The 6,542-nt window shown below is 48.4% G+C and overlaps 1 protein-coding gene across 2 annotated transcripts in view; it reads right to left on the reverse strand.

Moving 5' to 3' along the window:
* DRD2 (dopamine receptor D2) overlaps positions 1-6,538 on the reverse strand; it is a 63,217-nt gene extending 56,679 nt beyond the window's left edge. For both annotated transcript variants that reach the window (XM_003794755.1, XM_012808149.1), the window contains exon 1: positions 6,430-6,538. The gene's annotated coding sequence lies outside the window, so the exon portion shown is untranslated. The remainder of the gene's footprint in view (positions 1-6,429) is intronic.
* Between the last annotated feature and the right edge of the window lie 4 nt (positions 6,539-6,542).

Here is a 6,542-nt window from a genome sequence, read left to right on the forward strand (position 1 = left end):
AGGGATGATGAACAACTTGAAGCCCTCTCTCGCTCGAGAGAGTAAGAGCTCCTGACAGGTGAGAGCCAAAGAAATCTCATGCAGATAAGTGAGAGAATAAGAAGTGTAAGCGTGAACTCTGTAGAAGTTTTAGAAACACAATTTCAGATGTTGCATTAGTGCAGAAAGACAACAGCTGAAAGTGTTAAGTTTCCTATCGAAGTTCATTACTTATTAACAATAACAATCAGTATAATTAACACTTATGGAGGGCTCACTTTTGCTAGGAACTCTTTGAAATATCTTATCTCTATTACCTTAATTAATCACCATAAGCAAATGAGGTTGGTATAAACATCCACTTACAGATGAAAGACCCACGGTGGTCAAGGTTAGTCAGCTTGGTCACATTGCTAATAAATGCCAGGGTTCAAATTCTGGGAGTGTAATTCCATAGCCCACAGGCTTAACTTACACACTCAGTTGTTTTTAAAAGGGTTTAAATAAAAGACTAAATATCGATACGTATCATTTATAAACTTCTTGGTGAGGTTCAATGATAGTGCCAAAGCCTTCTAGCTTATGACAAGACAAACACTGTTATTAGACCATTTTAGTGGAGTCTTCAGTGCTGTCACATCTTAGGAATTCCATCTATCAGGCAGTCTAAAAAGGGTTCCCTTATTTTGTGCCTGAAAAAACTGAGGCACAGGTTAAGTGCCCTGCCCAGGTTCTCCCAGGGCTTTCCTGCCCCTGTCTACCAGAAAAGCCCCAGTTTTTAGAAGGAACTTTCATGAGCCACTCTTGTGGTTGCCCAGGATTCCGGGCCATGTCACTCCGCACCTCCCTGTAAAATCCAGTACGTTGAAGATGTAACAAGTTCTTATTCTTTGGTGGTAAGAAAGCAATTGGCAGAAATCTGGCTCTTGTCCGTCTACCTCAAAGAGATGTGGGCCAGAAGGTGATGTCATCAGACTTCCAGACCACTCATCGGATGATGAGCTTGCAACCCCTCCTCCCCCACAGATCGGAAGGCTTAGTTGACCCTCCCTCCCTCTGCTGCCATTGCTGGCTGAAGTTCATGCCCAGGGCACTTCATCCAGAGGGACCCAGACTCAAAGTGATCCCAGAAGAACACTTCTTTGCTGGTCCTCAAATTTAAGAATCCCATGATGCTATTTCATCCATCCTTCTCCCTCTGCTCTTTATTTCCCTCCTCTCTTTCTTGGTAACCTATGTGAAGTTCACTGCCACTTCAGTTCATTACAGAAGTACTATGCAATAGTTCATTAGAGACAGCTATTGTTCTAGCACAAGACGATTTGGTTTTGAATCGCTACCATACACATTCTCATCGTGTGACCTAGTGCGAGCCACTTACCTCTCTAAGGCCATGCTTCTTCCTCTGCAAAAAGGGGCTAGTAAGAGTTCCTATTTCACAGAGTTGTTGCAGGATCAGGAGTTGAAATGAAAAACACATGTCAAGTGCTGGGCGCAGTGCCCTGCACACAGCAAGTGCACGACAAATGCTGGCTGTTCTGATGATGAGGCCGGCGACTGGAGGGACTGGGGAGCAGGGCCACTTGTCAAAAGCAGCGGTTCTAAAGAAGCCTGAGAGTAAGCCACTCTCCCAGTCCAAGCGTTCCTGGGAATTGCTAGTGATGGTGCTGCCTGGGGTAACAGGAAGGAGTGGAGGCAATTATACAGCGTGTAACAAAAATAATTTCATTTCTAATGTCTTCCTCCTGCTGGGCCACTTAGAACCCAAACAATAGCAACAAGGCAGCGACAGGCACGTTCTGAAGAAGCCCAGTGACAACCGAACGGGTCCCAGGACACATTTGGCGATGCAGACACACACAGGGGAGGACGGCTGGGGCCACAGCTGCAGTTCCGTGCTGAGCGGCAGCCTCTGAGAAGGTAGGACTGCCCAGGCTGTCTGCAGGCCTATTGATGGGGTCCCACGGGAGCTGAGTCTGCCTGACTTCACTTACCAGCCTCTGTCTGGAAACAGGCTGACATTACTCAGAGGGCTCCAGGGAAAGCCAAGGGTCCTCCTTCCTCCCCATCCCTGTCCCTGCAGATAGCAAAGAATTTCGTCTCTTCCCAGAAAAAATGAAAATCCTTGCAGGTGCCATCAGATTATGACAAAATTGCCCAAATTGCATTCAACTTATGCCTGTTCTCAGTGTATATTCAGCCTCTCCCAAAGGCCCTGAGCATCTACTTCTCCTCTGCTCCTACCTCCGTACATGGCCGCATACTCCCCTCAATGCCCCAGCACCCTCTAGCCCTCTGAGCTTGGAACACTGCAGCAGCACAGCCTCTCCTGGCCAAGGGAGGAGGGAGTCCCCAAGCCCCAGTGCGTCATCTCTGGCTCCTCCCTGTACACGGGATCCTTGGTTCCTCTGCAGAGAAACATTCCCCTGTCTCATAGGGGAAAAGAGGCTGAGCCCTTCCAGGGGTATCCCGACCACCAAGGCTATCATTTAACCCACTTATCAGATTGGGGTGAAAAGAGACCAGAAGGAAATGAGCCATTGATAAAGAGGACAAGTTTCTGTCCTTTCCCAAACTGAAACAAATTAAGTGGCAGCATCTTGTAGTTATATTACTCCTCCATCCCCGTGAACTGACACTATAATCAAGCTATTTTCCAACCGTATGCATTTAGATAATATGATTCCATGATTTAAAAACAGAAATGAGAAAGTAATCTTCAGTTACACTGGTGAGGGGACAGGTTAGAGGCGGGCTATATTAACAGTGGATGCTAATACTAGTAGAATAATTAAAAAGGCTGAAGATTATGTAAGTCTGCTTCCCAAAATTGGTAAATAAGCACTTTGCACGCCCTGAGTGGCTCCATTTTGTATCTTGGAGAGCTGAAGGTTTATAAATAATCCCAAAGCCAAACCTTAGAGTCCTCCCAGGGCCACAGACGCCTTATTGGAGGTGAGGGGGGAATGGTGCTGGGGTTCAGCTAAGTAAGAGGCCACCTACAGAGGAGGGTGCCTGCAGAGAAGCTGAATCTAGATGTGCCCTTTCTGCTGCCTGTGGTTTCCAAGGGTCTACCATATGCCCGATGCTTTTCTGCTAAGCAGAGCTCCTAGCCGGAAGAAGTTTTGGTTACTGAGTCAAATCTTGGTGCCCAGAAAGTAGAAAGTTTACAACATTCTTTTTTAGGAGAATTTTAAAATAAAGACCATGCTGTATTTCTGACTCCCTGTTTGGAGTCAGGGCATCCAGGATGACCTCTGAGGGATGCAAATAATCTAAAGTCCTGTAGACTATGTCTCCGAGCAAATGTGAACCACTGGGCTACTGTTATTTTCAAGACCTCAAATCTCAGATTACTAGGACCTGCTGATATACAGTCTGATTCTGGAAGATACTGCAAATATGGCTTTGGGGTCCTGGCATTATAAAACCTCAACTTTGATTCTCATCTCCTTTCACAGGTGCTGAAACACCTTCACCACCAGAGATCTGTAGGTATTAAGCCACAGTGGGAGAGAGAAGTAGGGGTGGTGAGGCAGAAAACAGGAGTCACTAGAAGAGGTGGGGTTGGCTCAAGGAGCTTTCAGCATACCTGCCCCTCCTGGGCTACACACACCTGTGTGTGCATGTGTGTACACACGCACATATCCGGGGCCACCTTCACAGTCACACTTCTTCCTTAACCAACATTCAACTTTGACTTGCAGGGAAGACAGAGATGACTTTCTTTAGCCAGAGTCCATGGATCTCTCCCCATTACACTTATTGACCCAAGAATGGTGACCTCAGACCAATCTGGCTTCAGGAGGACAAACGCAGAGGTATGAGGCCATATTTCTGAGGAGACCCTCGCTTCCCATTGCTTCCCATGGCATAAGAGGAGGAAGAGAGGGTTTCTCCTGCTTCATTCTCCAGATTATAATTGCATGATCCAGACAGAGATAATCCAACCTTGCAGGTGAAGACAGAAGCCATACTAGCCCCCAAGCATCATTGCTGGCCTTTTCACCCCTACAAGCTTCCTAGCTTATGGAGCACAAGAACCAAATCGACACAGTCAATATGTCACCACAGCAGGGCACGAGTGGCTACCAGCCTTGGGGAACATGACGCGCTACTAGGCTGAACTAATCACTCCTTGGCATTTCAGGAGCAGTTAGGTTAACAGATCACAGCACAGGCATAAAGACAGACAATAATTCACCCAGAGGGAAGGGGAGGCGGAAGACACTGGGTTGGCCCCCAGAGTGGGGCATTTAGTATTTACAGAAGTTAACCAGAAGCCATATTGGTGATTTCTAAAAGGGTCAAAATCTATTTTAGAAAGAAGGAAAGCCCAGGAGGATCCTGGGGGAGAGAAGCCTGGATTGCACCCTTAATTGCAGCAAAAGGATTCAATCAAGGGATGGTTCTTCCACCAACAGTCCCATTAAGTTGAAAAACTAATGGGTATGATTTCAGTAGACAAAGGAAGAGATAAAAATCCTTAATGTTATAAATTCAAAATATGTGAAATTTAGGTATATTTTAGATATCAGCAAATGGTTGCCAAATTATACAATTCCTTTAACTCTTAAAAATGTACATTTACATGTTCAAAAGATTATCTGTTAGGATATGTGCGACCAAGTTTATGTAAAACAAAGTTGCTTTCAATTTTCAAAATAGAATAAAATTTATACAGACTCTCTAAGGAACCCTGCTTTCGGAGGGATGACTTCCTAATTCAGTGTACATATGAATCACCCAGAAATATTGTTAAAATATAATTTCCTGGCCCCCGCTTGGTCTCATTCAGCAGTTTTTGGGGGAAGAAGCAAAAATACATATTTTTTAACCAGTTTCCCAGGGAATTTATTTTTTAAAAAACCTTAGAGAGGGTGGCGTCTGTGGCTCAAGGAGTAGGGCGCCAGCCGCATATACCAGGAGTTTGAATCCGGCTCCAGCCAAAATTGAAAAAAAACCTTAGAGAAATACTGCCCAGACTTCCTCAAGAAACCAAAATCTCCCCATTTTCCAGGTAGCTCTCATCCTCAGGCTGCACAGGGAAGGTAGAAAGAACTCAGAACATTCTTTAAAAGACCAAGGCTGGGATTCCAGTAGTTTTCATTTTGCTCTAGGTATGACCAGGCCAAACCTCTTCCCTCTTTGAGTTCAGTGATGCCATCAAGCTCCCCGCCCCCCCAAAACAAATACTGCAGGCATTTTGAACAATAAGCAGAGAAGTCCATGGTGGGAGTGGGAGATGGAACCCAGGAAACCAGCTTGCTGATTTCCTTAAAATTGTTGACATTGACCATGGCTTCCCCCTGCCTACATCAGCACAAGGGGAAAGATGAGAATAACAATTTTTTAAAGTAGTCTTCAAGCTGCAGGATGAATCAGACATAAGCAGGAGTATTTGCATCTGAAGAGAGGTATAATAGCTGAACCTCTAGTTCCCTTGGGAAGAGCAAGGATTAGCCTGAAAGGTTTGCAATTTGGTCAAATTCCAGAGATAGATGGATCTTCAGAAGGATCTGGAAAGGGATCCACACCTCGCCAAACCTCAGGTGCCCCATAACAGAAAGTAATGGAGTGCCAGGTGGGGCAACAGCGACTTGCTCAGACAGCTTCCCTGTGGCTGAAAGCAAGGGCCTGTCCCTACGGAGCCGCTGTGCTGTGACTTGTGTCCATGGCGAAGTCTGTTATGTAGACGCACACGCACCCTCTTACCTCTGCTCTTCAGGAGAAAGTGCTCACAGGCTGCCCGCAGCAGACAGGGATGGGGACGCGCTCTGTCCGCACGTACTGCTGCCTCTCGCACATCGCCCTAGCTGGGCCCTTGGTCCATTCCAGAGCCGGACAGTCACCCTGCACTAATACTCCCACCGTCACCCGCACTCCCATCCAGATGGGTCTGGAGCCCGGGCCTCTCTCCGGGTCTGGGTCTCAAACCGAGAGGTGTAGGAGGACGAGAATTCAGAACCGAGGACAGCGGCAAACCAGAGCGTGGGGTAGAGCCGGCACCTGACTGAGCCTTATCATAGGCTTTGGCCCTTATACACTGAAAAGTCTCCAGGTCGCACAAATACGGAGTTGCCGAAACCAACCCTCCTTCCTCCGGCTTGGTTTGAAACTCTGGCTGCGCCCGCAGGGTTCCCAGTCTCGGGGGCCGGGAGGAGAGTGCCCTTAGCCAGGTTCTCTCCTGGATTCCCGCCTGGGCGGCGAGAAGGACTCCGAGGAGGGAGAGGGGACGGCAGCCGCTGGGCTCCAGACATCCCCCTGCACGCGTCCCGACGGAGAGTCAGTGCAGAGCCCGACCCCGGGCGTGTGCTCCCGGGCAGGCAGCGCCAGAGTGGCCGGACAAACTTCTGGTCCCGACTGCACCGCCTTCGGAGCTCCCTCCTCCCCTCCCTGCGACCCTGCTGGGTCCCGTGTCGCCCGTCGGCCCATCCGGCAGGTGCTTACCTTCAAGCCATAGGGCGCCCGGGAGCAGAGACGGCGCCGGCTGCTCGAGGCTTCCAGCTCCCGCCGCATCCACGCGCGGCCGCCCCTCCGGCAGCCGTCCGGGGCCGCCGCTC

This window comes from Otolemur garnettii, unplaced genomic scaffold (assembly GCF_000181295.1).
Source record: "Otolemur garnettii isolate 467f Iridium unplaced genomic scaffold, OtoGar3 scaffold00086, whole genome shotgun sequence".
NCBI classification, from domain to species: Eukaryota; Metazoa; Chordata; class Mammalia; order Primates; family Galagidae; genus Otolemur; species Otolemur garnettii.